At 39.6% G+C, this 19998-nt stretch overlaps 1 protein-coding gene across 1 annotated transcript in view; it reads right to left on the bottom strand.

The window, feature by feature from the left end:
* The window catches only part of LOC122792877 (zinc finger and BTB domain-containing protein 40-like), a 1459166-nt gene that overhangs the window by 79338 nt on the left and 1359830 nt on the right, over positions 1 to 19998 (bottom strand). The gene's annotated exons all lie outside the window — the stretch shown is intronic.

Here is a 19998-nt window from a genome sequence, read left to right as displayed (position 1 = left end):
CGGATCCTAGCGCCCGACAGGCAGTTCACCATGACCTTCTCCTTGTTCAGCCTGGTGAGCGGGACGTCAGTGTGCCTGACGATAGAGTCACCTATTACAAGTGTATCAGGTGTGTTGTTTAGCCTTAAGGGCTGTGACTGTTCAGCACACTGGCTTTGTGAGCTATGTGTTGCACGTGTTTTGTTTTGGGGTAGCGGTTGCTTCGGTGTCTGCTATGGAGGTCTCTGCTGCTTAGGCAGATTTTTATTTAGAGCCTCCGAGTATGTTTTTGTGTGTTTATGTGTTTGGTTTGCTGTCGTGGTAGGTCTATATGAGACTGGAATTGTAGTGAGTGTGGTTTACTTCTCTTCCTGACTGGTTACGCCAGTACTGAGTTGAGAGAGCTTAGCCTCCAGTTTGGCTATATGGTTGCATCTCTCACATGTGTTGGAATTTGTTGGGAGGAGGAGAGGGTTGTCTGTGTACATGAGGCAGTTGTAACATTGCCTCAAGATTCCCAGATTCACCAGCTGGACCGGAGAGGAGATTGACAACTGACCTTTGGACATGCTAGAATAGTATTGGGAATTCCTTTATAATTGAAAAAAAGGGCCAATGGGGAACAAGGTACTCAAGTGGAGTTTGTGAGGGTGTAGTGCTTTTAATTTTTTAGTGCTGACTTATATAATTGCTTTAGTGAGCAAGTGCCAGGTAACTTAAATGCATTACAGATACCTTAAATGCAAAAACGACAAACAGTAACTTTCTTTCAAGTGAAACAAGGAAATAAGTACAGTAATCAATGCAGATATCACTAGGGATCCACAGAAGCACTGAAAAGCCGCGTTTTAGGTGGAATTAGCATTTCAGGGAAATAACAAGCAAACAAACAACAAACATACAAACAAAGCTAGATTCAGCAGGCCTGGATCTAGTCTATGCTACAGCAAACAAGGTGTACCAATTTCAGTAAGAAACAGTTCAAATATGCAGGCACTATATGCCTTTAACCAGAAATTCTCAGCTCAGAAGGGCAGAGTCCAGCCTCTCCTCCCACAAGAGTGCAGACCACGAACCTTCTTAATGTAAAATAACTGGCCTGAAGCCCAAGTGCTTAAACCAGAACTAATACACTTTTAGAATAACAGACACTGAGCCCTCAATCAGCAGTTCCCAACTTAGAAGGATGTAAGCTACCTGTCCTGCCACCACAGTGCAGGCCACAAACCTTCCTAATGTAAAACAACTGGTCTGAAGCCCAAGTGCTTAAACTAAAAGGCTTAGAATGAGTTACACCAAGCAGTAATAAATACAATTGAGTACTTTTAAGATGACGCAAAAGCAAAATAAAGTAGGAAGAAACACAAATACAGTAAAAGCAGACAAAAAAAATTAAGTGGAAAGAGAGAAAGGAAAGAGAGAAAGGAATAGCAGAAACTAAGCTGATTGGCCTTCTCAAATGTTCTCCCTGTACTGGGTAGAATGAGGTAATGACACTAGACTGGGAGGAGGGTCCCAGATCAAATTTACACTATGGGTGGGCAACTGCAAAGCCACCAACTATAAAAACACTATACCAACAGGGAGGGAGGATGGGAAACAAACTGCATAAATGTATCTCACAGCTGAAAAGCAGCAATGAGCCTTTAAATGAAAGTTTTAAACAGCTAAAGGAGCCTCTAAAAAAAAAGAGAAAAAAGAGTTTAACTGCAACAAGTTATCAGAAACAAACAACCCAACAGATGCTTAAAAAAAGTGGACAATTTCCAATTAATACCTCATACACAGTGAAACTAGCTAGAAAAATACACAGTACACAAAGTGCTATAAATAACAAAGAAATAAAGAACAAAATAAACAAAAAACAGGATACTTAATGTTATATATTATAGCTCCGAGTTTCCTCAGTGTCCTTCCTTCGATCAGTTCAGTGTGAAATGGCAGAACACTCACAACTGAATTTCTTAGGTAACAGAAAGTTGAAACCTGAGACAGCTTTTAAGAAAGAAATCTCAAAAGAACCAATGAGGTGCTTAGTCTAAGCTGTAGTCCAGGTGACCTCAGTCAGCCAATGACCTCAAACAATTCTCTCTCACTGAAATGCCTGATGGCTTTGGCTAAACCAAGATGTCCCTGAATATGTGCTCAGACACACAGCCTCCACAAACACTAGGCCCAAATACAAGCCTGAATATGGAAATGCTACAAATATCCCCACTACTTAGAACACACTGCAGAAATGTTTCTCACAGCTGAAAAGCAGCAGTGAGCCTTTAAATGAAAGTTTTAAACAGCTAAAGGAGCCTCTAGAAAAAAGAGAAAAAAGAGTTTAACTGCAACAAGTTATCAGAAACAAACAACCCAACAGATGCTTAATAAAAGTGGACAATTTCCAGTTAATACCTCACACACAGTGAAACTAGCTAGAAAAATACACAGTACACAAAGTGCTATAAATAACAAAGAAAATGAACAAAATAAACAAAAAACAGGATACTTAATGTTATATATTATAGCTCCGAGATTCCTCAGTGTCCTTCCTTTGATCAGTTCAGTGTGAAATGGCAGAACACTCACAACTGAATTTTCTGTCTGTGTCAGCCGGAGAGTCAATTATAGCCACTAGTTTGCAGTCGTCTGCGAACTTGGTCAGTCATAGTCCTCCTGTGCTTGCCTGTACCTCTGAGAACTATATGCCGAACAGGAGGGGTCCTAGGACTGAGCCCTGGGGAATGCCACTTGTAACCAGTTTAGAGTCGGACCTAGCTCCCGCAACTCTCACCATGTGAGTTCTGTCATGAGCCAGATGGCAACCCATCTTGTGATGTAGGGGTTTATGTTCAGGCTGGTGAGCTTGTCTGTAATACCAAAACGGGGAATGGTGTTCAAGGCCTTAGCGAGGTCTAGGAAGGCTGTGTGTACCATCTTTCCCTCGTCTATAGCCTTGGTAAATGTCTCACTGAAGTCTACTAGGTTTAGGAGGCATGATCTGCCTTTAACAAAGCCAAACTGGGTAAACTCCAGTGTTTGTAGGTTTTCAATGTCTCTGTTAATGAGTTCCATGATGATGCGATCCATAGCCTTGCAGATCAAGCTAGTCAGGCTTATAGGGCGATAGTTCCCAGGGTCTGTTGTGGCTCAACCTTTGTGGAGTGGAATAACCGTTGCTGTGCGCCACTCTATGGGTATGTAGCCTGTGGAGAGGCTGAGTTTGAACAGTGTGTTTAGGTGAGGGGTTAGTTCATCTTTGAGCTCGTGTAGGATGCAGCCTGGGACACCGTCCGGTCCCATTGTTGCTGTGTTTTTGGCTTTGGAGAGGGTTGTTTTAACCCGAGTGTCTGTGATTTCAGGGACTCTACATTCTTCTGGTCTGGTTATGGCCCCTTTTGGGGGTGAGAGGGTGGTGAATTTTGCGCTGAACCGGTCTGCCAGGATGTTGGCGATATCAGTCGGTTCAGTGTATTTTCTGCCATTCTGTACTAACTCCGAGCAGATCTGAGCATTGCCACTTAGATTTTTGACATAGCTAAAGAATGCCTTGTGGTTATCTTTGGATTCCTTGGCAATTTTTCTTTCAAAGCTTGCCTTGGATGATTTTATGAGGGATTGTAGTTTCTTGCTGATACTGATCAGGGATGCCTTCCCTTCTTGGGATTTTACTCTTTTATGTACTAGTTTCCTCCTTCTATTGTATAGCTTGTTTATGGTAGGAGTCCACCAGACTGGTTTCCTTTTCTTGGAGGAGTAAGTCTTGGTTTTGCTTGGGATGGCACAATCCATGCATTCTTGTAGCTGCCCGTAGAATGCATTAGTAAAGGATTTTGCAGCTTGGACAGTGTTATCCTTCAGCATGGGAGCTTTGAAACTTTCCACCTCGGTCTTAAGTAACGTGAAGTTTGCTTTTGAAAAGTTTTTCATGGTGGTTTTCTTGTCCAGGGGTGGGGGCAGAATATGAATATCCAAAGTGATTTGCTTACGGTCAGATCTAACCAGCGAGGGCTTGACGTCTGGTGTGGAACCGGTAGCCCATGTTAGTGATGACCAGGTCCAATATGTTGTCACCTCTGGTGGGAGTGCTGACCAGTTGAACCAGGGCATTTGAGTTTATAAATTCTAGGAAAAGTTGGGCAAGGGCATTAGTACTTGAATAGTTCTCCCAGTTAATGTTTGGATAACTGAAATCACCCAATATTAGGATGTTTGGTAGCACCTTTATGTTTCCCAGTGTTTCCAGAAATGCGGAATGGGGGGTCCTGGGACATGGTGGGTGATCTGTAGCAAGCTACAATCTGAATTGCAGTTTTGCCCATTGTTAGTTGCACGTGGATGATCTCTGAAGCATTGTGCTGTGCCACTAACCTGGAGGTGTGGGTATCCTTGATGAATATGGATACGGCCCTGCCTTTTGTATTTCAGTTTGGGTTCTGTGGCCGAAATGTATGGTATGAGTTGTAGCCTGGTAGTGCTGGGGTGCTCTCTGGAGCCTTAAACCAGGTTTCTGTTACTGCACATATATCGATTTTCTCCATACTGAGGAGTGCCTCGAATGTGTGCATTTTGAGGTTTAGACTTCTGGCATTGAGAAGCATTACCCTCAGTTTTGTACTTGTGCTATTTACAGCGGTGGGTTTGTCTTTTGAGTCTTGCCTAAAAAAGGCACTATGGAGGTGGCAAGAGCCTTGGCCAGTATTCGAAAGACTAAGGGCGACAGGTGCAAGCCGTCTCTAGCGAAGCAGCGTGGCTTGTCGAGCATGTCATCCCAGGCGAACAGACACTGGATCCCCTTTAAATGACACCAGAAACTTAGCCAATTGTTGAAATCGAGAATTTTTTCTTTATACCATGGTATCATTCTTGGTGAGGGCAGGATGCTACTCAGGGTCAGGGTCATACCGGCCTGGGCTATGTGATCAGAGAGCTCTTCCATGTCTCTTTTCATGTAGTCCAGGGAGGTACAGCTCAGGTCATTCACACCAACATGGACAATGACAGAGTCATATTTGTACTTGTTCTAGAGTGACCTGAGCGCTTGTGTTATGTGGCGGATCCTGGCACCCGACAGGCAGCTAACAGAAATCTTTTCCTTATTCAGCCTAGTGAGTGGGATGTCAGTGTGCCTGACTATAGAGTCACCTATTACTAGTATGTTGGGTAAGTTATTTTGCATTAAGGGCTGTGATTGCATGGCACACTGGTTTTGTGAAGTATGTGTTTCATTGTTTGTGTTGGGGGGTGGAGGTTGCTTGGATGTTTGCTTTGGAGGTCTCTGTTGGTTTTGCAGATTTTTATTTAGAGCCTACGAGTATGTTTTCATGTATTTATGTGTGTTTTTTTCCGGTGCTGGTTTAATGGGTCTATGTAAGACTGGTAGTGTGATGCAAGTATTTCCCGTCTCCTCTTGACTGTCTGATTCAGTCTTGGGTTGAGAGAGCTTAGCCTCTAGTTTGGCTGTATACCTGCATCTCTCGCATGTATTAGTGTTTGGTGGTAGGAGGAGGGGGTTGTCTGTGTACATGAGGCAGTTGTAACATTGCCTCAAAATGCCCAGATTTACCAGTTGGACTGGAGAGTACACCTGAAACTTCCCTTTGGACATGCCTGGATAGGTACAGTGAACTGTTTTACTGGATGGATGGTAAGGTCGAATAAAGAGCTTTGTCCTTCTGTACAGTACAGGAGGGTCTAGTGCTAGGGTTTATAAGTGCTTGCTATAAGTTTTGAGCAAGTGCCGGCCTGAGAAATGAATGGCTTGAGTGCTTAACTTGAAAGTTTGTCTAGTTCCAATGGAAAAATTGAAGAGGAGACTTTGTGGAGCCAGGAATAGTTTTACCCTAGCTAACCGGCGCGCAAAATCGGGCAAATACGGTATTTATAGCAGGGAAATGAAAGAGATAGAAATTAGCCCAAAATGGTCAATAAACTACTAATTTCTGGGTTGAAACCACTCCTCCAGGGACAGATAGGCTGCTCAAAGCTCCCCTCTCTCACAGGTAAACAGAAACATCCTTCTATCCAAGTAAGGTATGGGCAAACACAGAGATTTGTAACACAGCCCTGAATTCAGCACTAACCAGTAAACTGGACTATACTAGCTTAGAAAGGCGGGAAGCAAGTATATATATATATATATATATATATATATATATATATATATATATATATATATATGGTTCCACTTGAAATCATCGAATTACCATTTCATCGAATTGCAAATCATCGAGACCAAATCGTCGAAAACTCATTTCATCGAAAACTCATATCATCGAATCTCAAATCATCGAAATCTAAAAAGCAACTACAAATAACATTCCACAAAGTTTTTACTATGTTTATGCAGGGGGGGCAAGCGCCCCACACCCCCCGTAAATAAATATACCAACTCCAAGGATGCACTACAGTGGGGGAAAGAGGTTATTTCCTAACCCCATAAACATAGTAAACAGTGTCTGGGATGTTATTTGTAGTTGCTTTATAGATTTTGATGATTTGAGATTCGATGATATGAGTTTTCGATGAAATGAGTTTTCGATGATTTGGTCTCGATGATTTGCAATTCGATGAAGTGGTAATTCGATGATTTCAAGTGGAACCATACATATATATATATATATATACATACATATATATATATATATATATATATATATATATATATATTTTTTTTTTTTTTTCCTTCAGAAAATAAAGCAGATACACTCAAAAAAACAGTTAAAAGCACAGAAAAGGATACTTATTGTTATATATCGCAGATCAGAGTTGTAGTCAATGCCCCCAGTAATAAAGTAGGAAGAAACACAAATACAGTAAAAGCAGATGAATAAAGTGCAATTTATATATATATATATATATATATATATATATATATATATATAAAACAATAGAAAACAAACAAACTGACTAAAACAAGTTACCCATTTAACCACAAAAAAGCTCAAAACTGAGCCCTGTTCCAGCAGTCTTCAATCAGACAAGTTCTAACTGCACACCCCTGCTTACTAGTGTGCAGGGGAACCTTCTCCAAAAAAAGATGGCCTGGCCTTGCTCAAGTTATACAAACAAAGCTAGATTCAGCAGGCCTGAATCTGGTCTATGCTACAGCAACAAGGCGCACCAATTTCAGAAAGAAACAGTTCAAATAAGCAGTCACAATAAGCCTGTGACCAGAAATTCCCAACTCAGAAGGGCAGAATCCAGCCTCTCCTCCCACAAGAGTGCAGACCATAAACCTTCTTAATGTAGAATAACTGGCCTAAAGCCCAAGTGCTTAAGCCAGAATTAATACACTTTTAGAATAGCAGACACTGGGCCTTCAATCAGCAATTCCCAGCTTAGAAGGATGTAAGCTACCTGTCCTGCCACAACAGTGCAGACCACAAACCTTCTTAATGTAATACAGCCTGTATGAAGCCCAAGTGCTAAAACCAAAAGAGTTAGAAAAACAGTTACAATTTAATCAGACTATGACCAAGCAGTAATAAATGCAGCAGAATAAATAAAATTGAGTACTTTGGTGCTGCGGTAGCGTTGTCGCCTCACAGTTAGACTCTGCCCGTTCGATTCTCAGTTAGAGCGTCTTCTGTGTGGTGACGTGTGAACGGGTGTTCATTCGTTGAACGTTGTGCGTTAGGCCCGGCAAGCCAGCATGTAAAACTCTACTGCCAATCATTAGCAGAACGGAGTTCCGCTGTGGCGACCCCTAACCGAGAAAAGCCGAAAGACACAAACAAACTTTTAAGAAAAGCAAAATAAAGTAGGAGGAAACACAAATACAGTAAAAGCAAATGAATAAAGTGCAAAAATTTTTTTTTTTTTTTTTTAGTGCAAGAAGAGGGAAAAGAAGTGGGCTGGCCTTCACAAATCTTCTCTCTAAGTAGAGTGAACACTAGACTCAGAATATGATCTAAATGTACTCGGTTAAGTGAGCAAATGAGATGGACCCAGAAAGAGTGTTCTAATACAGACTTAGAGGAGGGGCGGGCAATTCCAGAGCCACCAACACAGGGACAGGGAGGGTGGGGAACTAACTGCAGAGAGAAACACTGTTCAGAAACACACAATTAAGAAACAGAAAAAATGAAAATACAGTACTTTTAAAACTGCAAGTTTGTACTTAACAGAAGACTAAAATTCACTACTGCAAGTTTCACTTAGCTTCAGCTTGTAATGCAGATGTTTGTAGCCAAGCAAGTCTCTCAGGAGTTGAGCATAAAATGATTTCTCAAACTTTGTGGCTAGCACTTAAAGTACATTGGAATCCCTCTAGGCTATTAAATCTCAGATAACAAACAAGTGATAACACCACCCGCTCTTATAGCAAAATAACTGCAAAGAGACACACAGCACACTGTTCAGAAACACACAATTAGGAAACAGAAAAAAATGAAAATACAGTAATTTTAAAACTGCAAGTGTGTACTTAACAGAAGACTAAAATTCACTACTGCAAGTTTCACTCAGCTTTGGCTTGTAATGCAGATGTTTGTAGCTAAGCAAGTCTCTCAGGAGTTGAGCATAAAATAATTTCTCAAACTTTGTGGCTAGCACTTAAATTACAGAGGAATCCCTCTAGGCTATTAAATATCAGATAACAAACAAGTGATAACACCACCCGCTCTTATAGCAAAATAACTGCAGTGAGACACACAGCACACTGTTCAGAAACACAATTAGAAAACAGAAAAAAAATTAAAATACAGTACTTTTAAAACTGAAAGTTCGTACTTCACAGAAGACTAAAATTCACTACTGCAAGAATTACTTAGCTTCAGTTTGTAATGCAGATGTTTGCAGCCAAGCATTTCTCTCAGGAGTTGAGCATAAAATGATTACTCAAACTTTGTGGCTAGCACTTACAGTACAGAGGAATCCCTTTAGGCTATTGAATATCAGATAACAAAGAAGTGATAACACCACCTGCTCTTATAGTAAAATAAGTGCAGAGAGACACACAGCACACTGTTCAGAAACACACAATTAGGAAACAGAAAAATTGAAAATACAGTACTTTTAAAACTGCAGGTTTGTACTTAACAGAAGACTAAAATTCACTACTGCAAGTTTCACTTAGCTTCAGCTTGTAATGCAGATATTTGTAGCCAAGCAATTCTCTCTGGAGTTGAGCATAAAATGATTTCCTAAACTTTGTGGCTAGCACTTAAAGTACAGAGGAATCCCTCTAGGCTATTAAATATCACATAAGAAAGAAGTGATAACACCACCCTCTCTTATAGCAAAATAACTTCAGAGAGACACAAAGCACACTGTTCAGAAACACACAATTAGGAAACAGAAAAAATGAAAATACAGTACTTTTAAAACTGCAAGTTTGTACTTAACAGAAGACTAAAATTCACTACTGCAAGTTTCACTCAGCTTCGGCTTGTAATGCAGATTTTTGTAGCCAAGCAAGTCTCTCAGGAGTTGAGCACAAAATGATTTCTCAAACTTTGTGGCTAGCACTTAAAGTACAATGGAATCCCTCTAGGCTATTAAATATCAGATAACAAACAAGTGATTACACCACCCGCCCTTATAGCAAAATAAATGCAGAGAGACAAAGAGCACACTGTTCAGAAACACACAATTAGAAAACAGAAAAAAATGAAAATACAGTACTTTTAAAACTGCAAGTTTGTACTTAACAGAAGACTAAAATTCATTACTGCAAGTTTCACTTAGCTTCAGCTTGTAATGCAGATGTTTGTAGCCAAGAAAGTCTCTCAAGAGTTGAGCATAAAATGATTTCTCAAACATTGTAGCTAGCGCTTAAAGTACAGAGGAATCTTTTTAGGCTATTAAATATCAGATAACAAAGAAGTGATAACACCATCCGCTCTTATAGCAAAATAACTGCAGAGAGACACACAGCACACTGTTCAGAAACACACAATTAGGAAATAGAAACATGAAAATACAGTACTTTTACAACTGCAAGTTTGTACTTAACAGAAGACTAAAATTCACTACTGCAAGTTTCACTTAGCTTCACCTTGCAATGCAGATGTTTGTAGCCAAGCAAATCTCTCAGGAGATGAGCATAAAATGATTTCTCAAACTTTGTGGCTAGCACTTAAAGTACAGAGGAATCCCTCCAGGCTATTAAATATCAGATAACAAAGAAGTGATAACACCACCCGCTCTTACAGCAACATAACTGCAGAGAGACACACAGCAAAGTGTTCAGAAACACACAATTAGGAAACAGAAAAAATGAAAATACAGTACTTTTGAAACTGCAAGTTTGTACTTAACACAAGACAAAAATTCACTACTGCAAGTTTCACTTAGCTTCGGCTTGTAATGCAGAAGTTTGTAGCCAAGCAAGTCTCTCAGGAGTTGAGCATAAAATGATTTCTCAAACTTTGTGGCTAGCACTTAAAGTACAGAGGAATCCCTCTAGGCTATTAAATATCAAATAACAAAGAAGTGAGGAAAATAACTGCAGAGAGACACACAGCACACTGTTCGGAAACACACAATTATAAAACAGAAAAAAAAATGAAAATACAGTACTTTTAAAACTGCAAGTTTGTACTTAACAGGAGACTAAATTCACTACTGCAAGTTTCATTTAGCTTCAGCTTGCAATGCAGATGTTTGTAGCCAAAGAAGTCTCTCAGGAGTTGAGCATAAAAAATGATTTTTCAAACTCTGTGGCTAGCGCTTAAAGTACAGAGGAATTCCTCTTGGCTATTAAATATCAGATAACAAAGAAGTGATAACACCACCCACTCTTATAATAAAATAACTGCAGAGAGACACACGGCACACTGTTCAGAAACACACAATTAGGAAACAGAAAAAATGAAAATACAGGACTTTTAAAACTGCATGTTTGTACTTAACAGAAGACTAAAATGCACTACTGCAAGTTTCACTTAGCTTCAGCTTGTAATGCAGATGTTTGTAGCCAAGCAAGTCTCTCAGGAGTTGAGCATAAAATGATTTCTCAAACTTTATGGCTAGCGCTTAAAGTACAAAGGAATCCCTCTAGGCTTTTAAATATCAGATAACAAATAAGTGATAACACCACCCGCTCTTATAGCATAACAACTGCAGACAGACACACAGCACACTGCTCAGAAACACACAATTAGGAAACAGAAAAATTGAAACTACAGTACTTTTAAAACTGCAGGTTTGTACTTAACAGAAGACTAAAATTCACTACTGCAAGTTTCACTTAGCTTCAGCTTGGAATGCAGATATTTGTAGCCAAGCAATTTTCTCTGGAGTTGAGCATAAAATGATTTCTCAAACTTTGTGGCTAGCACTTAAAGTACAGAGGAATCCCTCTAGGCTATTAAATATCAGATAACAAAGAAGTGATAACACCACTGGCTCTTATAGCAAAATATCTACAGAGAGACACACAGCACACTGTCCAGAAACACACAATTAGGAAATAGAAAAATTGAAAATACAGTACTTTTAAAACTGCAAGGTTGTACTTAACAGAAGACTAAAATGCACTACTGCAAGTTTCACTTAGCTTCAGCTTGTAATGCAGATGTTTGTAGCCAAGCAAGTCTCTCAGGAGTTGAGCATAAAATGATCTCAAACTTTGTGGCTAGCACTTAAAGTACAGAGGAATCCCTCTAGGCTATTAAATATCAGATAACAAAGAAGTGATAACACCACCCATTCTTATAATAAAATAACTGCAGAGAGACACACAGCACACTGTTCAGAAACACACAATTAGGAAACAGAAACATGAAAATACAGTACTTTTACAACTGCAAGTTTGTACTTAACAGAAGACTAAAATTTACTACAGCAAGTTTCACTTGGCTACAAACATCTGCATTACAAGCTGAAGCTAAGCAAGTCTCTCAGGAGTTGAGCATAAAATGATTTCTCAAACTTTGTGGCTAGCACTTAAAGTACAGAGGAATCACTCTAGGCTATTAAATATCAGATAACAAAGAAGTGATAACACCACCCGCTCTTACAGCAACATAACTGCAGAGAGACATACAGCAAAGTGTTCAGAAACACACAATTAGGAAAGAGAAAGAAAAAAAATGAAAATACAGTACTTTTGTAACTGCAAGTTTGTACTTAACAGAAGACAAAAATTCACTACTGCAAGTTTCACTTAGCTTCGGCTTGTAATGCAGAAGTTTGTAGCCAAGCAAGTCTCTCAGGAGTTGAGCATAAAATGATTTCTCAAACTTTGTGGCTAGCACTTAAAGTACAGAGGAATCCCTCTAGGCTATTAAATATCAAATAACAAAGAAGTGAGGAAAATAACTGCAGAGAGACACAAAAAAAAATTAAAATACAGTACTTTTAAAACTGCAAGTTTGTACTTAACAGGAGACTAAATTCACTACTGCAAGTTTCATTTAGCTTCAGCTTGGAATGCAGATGTTTGTAGCCAAAGAAGTCTCTCAGGAGTTGAGCATAAAAAAATGATTTTTCAAACTCTGCGGCTAGCGCTTAAAGTACAGAGGAATTCCTCTTGGCTATTAAATATCAGATAACAAAGAAGTGATAACACCACCCGCTCTTATAATAAAATAACTGCAGAGAGACACACAGCACACTGTTCAGAAACACACAATTAGGAAACAGAAAAAATTAAAATACAGGACTTTTAAAACTGCAAGTTTGTACTTAACAGAAGACTAAAATGCACTACTGCAAGTTTCACTTAGCTTCAGCTTGTAATGCAGATGTTTGTAGCCAAGCAAGTCTCTCAGGAGTTGAGCATAAAATGATTTCTCAAACTTTATGGCTAGCACTTAAAGTACAAAGGAATCCCTCTAGGCTTTTAAATATCAGATAACAAATAAGTGATAACACCACCCGCTCTTATAGCATAACAACTGCAGACAGACACACAGCACACTGTTCAGAAACACACAATTAGGAAACAGAAAAATTGAAAATACAGTACTTTTAAAACTGCAGGTTTGTACTTAACAGAAGACTAAAATTCACTACTGAAAGTTTCACTTAGCTTCAGCTTGGAATGCAGATATTTGTAGCCAAGCAATTCTCTCTGGAGTTGAGCATAAAATGATTTCTCAAACTTTGTGGCTAGCACTTAAAGTACAGAGGAATCCCTCTAGGCTATTAAATATCAAATAACAAAGAAGTGATAACACCACCCACTCTTATAGGAAAATAACTGCAGAGAGACGCACAGCACACTGTTTAGAAACACACAATTAGGAAACAGAAAAATGAAAATACAGTACTTTTACAACTGCAAGTTTGTACTTAACAGAAGACTAAAATTCACTACTGCAAGTTTCACTTAGCTTCAGCTTGTAATGCAGATGTTTGTAGCCAAGCAAGTCTCTCAGGAGTTGAGCATAAAATGATTTCTCAAACTTTGTGGCTAGCACTTAAAGTACAGAGGAATCCTTCTAGGCTATTAAACATCAGATAACAAAGAAGTGATAACACCACTTGCTCTTATAGCAAAATATCTACAGAGAGACACACAGCACACTGTCCAGAAACACACAATTAGGAAATAGAAAAATTGAAAATACAGTACTTTTAAAACTGCAAGATTGTACTTAACAGAAGACTAAAATTCACTACTGCAAGTTTCACTTAGCTTCAGCTTGTAATGCAGATGTTTGCAGCCAAGTAAGTCACTCCGGAGTTGCGCATAAAATGATTTTTCAAACTTTGTGGCTAGCGCTTAAAGTACAGAGGAATTCCTCTTGGCTATTAAATATCAGACAACAAAGAAGTGATAACACCACCCGCTCTTATAGCAAAATAACTGTACAGAGACGTACAGCACACTGTTCAAAATGAAAATACAGTACTTTTAAAACTGCAAGTTTGTACTTATCAGAAGACTAAAATTCACTACTGCAAGTTTCACTTAGCTTCAGCTTGTAATGCAGATGTTTGTAGCCAAGCAAGTCTCTCAGGAGTTGAGCATAAAACCATTAGTTGATGGCAACTGTGCAACCCAAGAAGACTGAATAATGTAATTAAATCAAAAGGTGCTTCAACAAAGTATTAGTTTAAGGGTGTGCACACTTATGCAACCAGCTTACTGTACGGTTTTTATTTTTTATAATTTTACACCTAACAGATTTGTTTTTTTTTTTCAATTGGATTGTACAGGTTATAGGTCACATTAAAGGTGAGAAAAGTTTTGAAATCATTTATTGTGATCTCATTTTTTATATCACAAAAACTTGGCATTTTAACAAGGGTGTGTACACTTTTTATATCCAATGTATGTCCTCCAGTTGTTTCCTTGTGAATTGCTTGTCCAATCTCTCTTTCCAAATTTTTCTAACTTCCCTTGAGTGATTCCTATAGCTAATGTGCAGTTTCAATATGCCCTACTAATTATCTTTTTTGACAGCAGCTTTTGTTTTAGATTCATCAAAAAACTCTCCAGAGAAAGTCTTTCATTTAGGATTCCTCTGTCCCTTTTTCTTTGCCTATATTCAAATATCAATAGCTGATAGGGAAGACTGTCGCTAGCCTGCAGTCCAAATGTCTTCTTGACTTCTTCCCATTCTATTACCTGTACCTTTGTAGATTATTCCTTCTGTAACAACTCACAGTATTTACTGATGGACTGAAAAACCTCAGTGTTCTGCCACTGAACACACTGGCACATCGTAGCAACAGTGTCAGAGAAAGAGAAACCCCCAAAGGAAAAATCAGACACTGAGCTCTCCTCCTCAGTTTGAATCCAAAATCTAAAAACAAAACCCTGAATCTATCCCTGATCTTCCTGTTCCAATTCAGAATATTGAATTTCCTCAGGAAAATAGGCAATCCTCTTTCTTTTACCAGAAACTACTCTACAAAAAGGATCAACAGCCTGAATTAAACCAAAGTCTGTCACAGGGTACTACTTCTACCCCCCCCAAAAAAAAAATTTGAGGAGAAGTAGATACATGTTTACGTTTCTGTTTATATTTGACAGAAAAAATTGGTGCCAACCATGTTACTAACAGCATTAGCTGCTTCCCAGGGATGGACACAGTAATCTGGCACAAAAGGGAAACCTTCCCTAGTCCATCTCCTAGGACTGACATGAGTGGCTCTCCCTTGCCCACTGAGGGGACTCCAACAGCCACACAGGATGTGGCTAACGTCCAGTCCACAGTGGCTGTAGTGTTTCACCAGAGGGATTTGGGGTAAAAGATAAGTGGTCTGAGGTACAAAAAATGGCTGCAGCAATGTCACCCATATGTGGATGAGGCAAATTTCTAGCCTGTTGTGGTGGCAAACACTGTTTGTTTAACTTTCTTTTTGTGACTGGAAGAAGGTTCAACCCATGGGACTGACAGTCTGTTCCATTGTAAAGCCAAAAATGGTGTCAAACTACCAGTCTACCAAAATTACTTTTTTGATAGAAAAAAACACTATAAAATCACTTTCAAACACTATGGCAGTCTCTCAGAGAAAAACCTCTCCACAGAAAATATGCTAGTTAGTTTTCACTACTTTAAAACTGACAGAAAAAAATGAGTGCTTCATTTAATGTTATGTTACAGTCTAAAGAGAGTCCATTAATCACAACACTCCTAGCATTAAAAACAATCCTAAGGGGGAAGTAATAAAACATAAGTGAATATAAGAAAATGGAGCCCCCCCAAAGGGAACGTATTATAGGTTCACAGGTGTGTACTAGGCTAATGGCCCTGGAGCCTCTACAAGTCTAGCCCAAGGAAGTGCCCCGGCATTGTACCACCCGATGTTAGTTCCCAGTGCCTCTATCAAGTAGAGCCACTGGAGTGATCCCCGGGATGAACTTTCTATCACCCAATCACTCATTAAGATTTCTCTTGAAGAGGGACAGCAAGGTGCTCTGCTTGACATGTATGAGAAGTCTAATCCAGACCATTGGCAGTCTCTGGGTGAGGAACCTGTCCCTCCAGCATGTTCTGTTGATTGTGGTAATGAGGTTGAGGTCTCTAGACCGTGTGGGGCAGAGGGATTGGGATTTTTTTAGATATAGCATTTCTAACAGAGCTGGGTCAGACATGGCCTTTTAAGTCAAGCAGAGATCGCCTCTAAGTAGGCAAGATGAGACAGAGAATAGCTGGAGTCTTTTGAGTTTGTCCATGTAGGACGTGTTTAATGCCTAGAATCCTCTTCATGATGTACTTCTGTGGCCACTCCAGCTGTTGCAGGTGTCTAGTGAGGTACATGCCAAATGGGGCATTATACTCAATGACTGGTCTAATGAGGGAAGAGTAGAGAGAGATGATGACCTCTTTCTTCCTGGATGCAAAACCCTTGGTAATGAGATGTGCCACATAGAAGGACTTTCTGATCACAGTGGCAATGTGGTGGTTGAAGGAGAGGTTGCTGTCAACCTGTATCCCCAGATCTCTTATAACACCTTCAGTGTTCAGTGGGCTCCCATCGATGCGGTAATTAGTGGGAACTGAGTTTTTACCAAAGGGGATGACGAAGCATTTTTTGGCGGTAAGCTTAAGGCCATGGTCTCGATACCAGTCACTGGTCTCAGTGAGGCCTTTCTGTAGGATGTCTGCATCACTTGGGGAGTTAATAATGGCTCCCAGCTTGCAGTCATCTGTGAACTTGGCCAGCCAGAGTCCCTTTGTGTTGGCCTGGACTTCTGAGAAGTGGATACCGAACAGAAGAGGACCCAAGACCGATCCCTGTGGGACTCCACTCGTGAATGGTCGGCAGTCTGACTTGGAGTCCGCTACTTTTACACTGTGTGTTCTATCTGTGAGCCAATTTGCAACCCACCTAGTGATATAGGGCTTGATGTCTAATTTGGTGAGTTTATCAATAATTCCCGAGTGATGAATGGTATCAAAAGCCTGGGCCAGATTGAGGTAGGCTGCATGCACTGCCTTACCATCATCCACAGCCTTGGTGACTGACTCAAAAAAGTCAACCAGGCTGAGCAGGCATGATCTCCCTTTCTCAAAGCCAAATTTCATGGGGTCTAGAGTTTCAAGATTTCCTACATCTTTGTTAATCAGGTCCATGATGATGCGCTCCATAGCTTTACATTTCAGACTCATCAGGCTAATGGGGCGATAATTCTCAGGGTCTGTAGTTGCCTTCCCTTTATGGAGAGGGATGACTGTAGTAGTGGCATTTGGTAGGGACAAAGCCTGAGGTGAGGCTGTGACTGAAAAGGGCACATAGATGTGGTGCCAGTTCGCTTTGTAGTTCATGTAGAACACAGCCAGGGATATTGTCAGGTCCTATGGAAGCTGTATTTTTGACCTTGGACAATACAGCTTTTACCTGTGCTGCAGTAATGCTGGGTGCCTGGCATTCTTCCAGTATTGTGATTGGTCCTTTAGGGTGGGAGAGAGGGATAAAGTTGGCACTTTATCTGTTGGCAGTATGTTGGCAATATCTGTTGGCTCAGTATAGGAGGTACCACTGTGCAGTAACTCAGAGCAAATCTTGGTATTGCCATGGAGGTTCTTGATGTAGCTAGAAGGCTTGATCATTGTTTTTAGTGTCTGCCGCAATTCTGCCTTCATAGCTGGCTTTGAAGGATTTGATGATGGATCTCAACTTTTTATTGAGGCTAATAAGGGAGTTTTTCCAGTCTTGGGACTTCACCTTTTTCTGCAACAGTTTCTTCCTTCTGTTGTAGAGTTTATTAATGGCAGGGGACCACCAGATTGGCTTCCTTTTTTTTGGAGGCAAGTGTCATGGTTCTGTTGGGTATGGCTAGCTCCATGCATTTATGTACATGTTCGTACAGTGCATTGGTGTATGATTCAGCAATCATGCAGCTATTTTCCATTGGCATGGATACCGTGAAGTTAGCCACCTCTGTTTTTAGGGGCCCAAAGTCAGCTTTAGACAGGTTTTTCAAGGTGGTTACCTTTGTGGGGGGGGTGAGTTGTGGATTTCCATGGTGATTAGTTTATGGTCAGATCTGACCAGGGAGGGATTGACTATTGGTGTTGAGCAATGGCTGCCCATGTTAGTAATAACCATGTCAAGGATGTTACTTCCTGTAGAGGGGGTCAGAATGAGCTGGTCCAGGGCATTGGAAATGATAAATTCCAGGAAGCGTTGGGCCAGTGCATTGGTGCTTGAGTAGTTTTCCCAGTTGATGGAGGGGTAGTTGAAGTCTTCTAGTATGACAGTGTTGGGTTGGACCTTGACAGATTCCAGGATGCTTAGGAACGTGGAGTGAGAGTCTAGGGACATGGTTGAGGACCTACAGCAGGCTATGACCTGGATCACCATCTTACCCAATGTTAGTTGTACCTGAAGTATCTCAGATGCATTTTGCTGAGCTACTAGTCAGGGGGCATGCATATCAGACAAGGAAAGGAAAGCACAAGCCGGTGTCGCTCCTCAAAAGCCTCAGAGGACCGTACACTTCAGCGTCAGTAAAGCTCTGAAGGCCTTCACACCCAAACTTGTCTTTCAGTCAGCTCATCTTGAGCTGATTGACAGTTTGGGAGTGTGAAAGGTGCCTTGAAGCTTTGGAAGCTGGCCGGCTGTTATATATAGGTAAGGCTATTCAGCAGTGATCAATATGAGGAAAATCAAGGTAAGACAACACTAAAAATCAGTACTTTTCAAACGTTCAACCAGTAAATAACAAATTTTTAACATTTTATGCAAAAGGACGCAGGGACATGAAGCAGATATCAAAAACATCACAGTATACAATGCTGAAGTAGATACCACAGATAGGTTAATATACATGTTTTAATAATAAAAAAGGAAAATAATTCATACTACTCAATTCTGATCTAAGGTAAATATTTTAAAGCCTTGCGTTATATTGTAAAATAAATGGTTTGATACAAAATTGGTTGCTCTTTTTGAGAATGCCAAAGAGGAAAGAAAGAATACGGAAGAGAATAGGGAGAAATACAGAAATACTTACTTCTACTACAGAGTTTATAAGGGATGAAGTGAAATATACTGAAACTTCTAGTCTTGTAGAGAAATGAACAACAGTTACACACAAGTACTCATACAGCACATGTACATAAGAGATTACAGATATATGTACATTGGTATTTATATTTCTTCTTCCTTCTTTTTCTCTATTTCTTTTGTACTCTAAAGCTGTCTTATTCTCTTTCAGCCAACAACAGCTTAAAATATGAAATACATTTAAATAGTTGATTAGCAACTAAGAAAATGAGAACCAAACTTGAGAAAGGAAAAGAATAAGACAGCAAAACTAGGGCAGCATGAGAGACAGACAGAGGAATTAGTATAAAAATACTGGACTCAATCATACTGGAGCCTAAGGATGTTATAAAGGTACAGCAGACAGAGATAAATGAGTCATTCACTTTACTGGTACCAATACTGCAGAAACATTTCTCCAGTTATCTTGTAGAAGAGAAGAGAAAACAAATCCAGAACTTGTTCTTGTATCACAGACTTTTAAGAACAAAATGAGATGAGAGACAATGAAAGAAGAGACGCTTGATCTGAGCTGAGGAGAACAGGTAAAAAAAGGACAGGAAGGGGAAGGTGACAGATAAATATAAATATACTACTGTATTTAGGCACAAATGGGGAAAATAAATTCTCATAACTATTATCATTGACCAATCATTTCTCCACAATTTTTTTCTGTTTCCATTGCATTCTTTTTGTCACATTATACTTTAAGCTACATATTAATTATAAGCTCATTTTGTTCTGAATATGTTTTACTCTGTTTCATAATATTGCTTAAAATTAACAATAATCCACTTATACATTTCTTGAAGTGATGACAATTATATCTGAAGGTGACTACTTTAACATTGTTTGACTTAATGAAAGCTTTTTCTAATGCCCAATATACTTCCTTAGGGACATCAATAAAGGAAATTAAGACAGTTGAACTCGGTTTACCAGATAAGGCTATGAATTAGAGATTCTAGGCTAAGGTCAAATTTTATTTTTAACAAGTGTAGCTAGCAGTAGTTTTGTTAAGACTAATGTGTTTTACATGGAAACAGTTTTAAGGAAATATTATAATTTGAACATTCTTTAGAGAAGTCATAAAAGGTTAATCAAAGTAATATGCTGCTAAATGTCAAAATTTAGTGT

This window comes from Protopterus annectens, chromosome 2.part0, assembly GCF_019279795.1.
Source record: "Protopterus annectens isolate FY-2018-M chromosome 2.part0, PAN1.0, whole genome shotgun sequence".
In the NCBI taxonomy this organism is placed as follows: Eukaryota; Metazoa; Chordata; order Ceratodontiformes; family Protopteridae; genus Protopterus; species Protopterus annectens.
The sequence above is the reverse complement of the archived record's forward strand: the minus strand, read 5'-3'. Positions and strand labels throughout refer to the sequence as shown.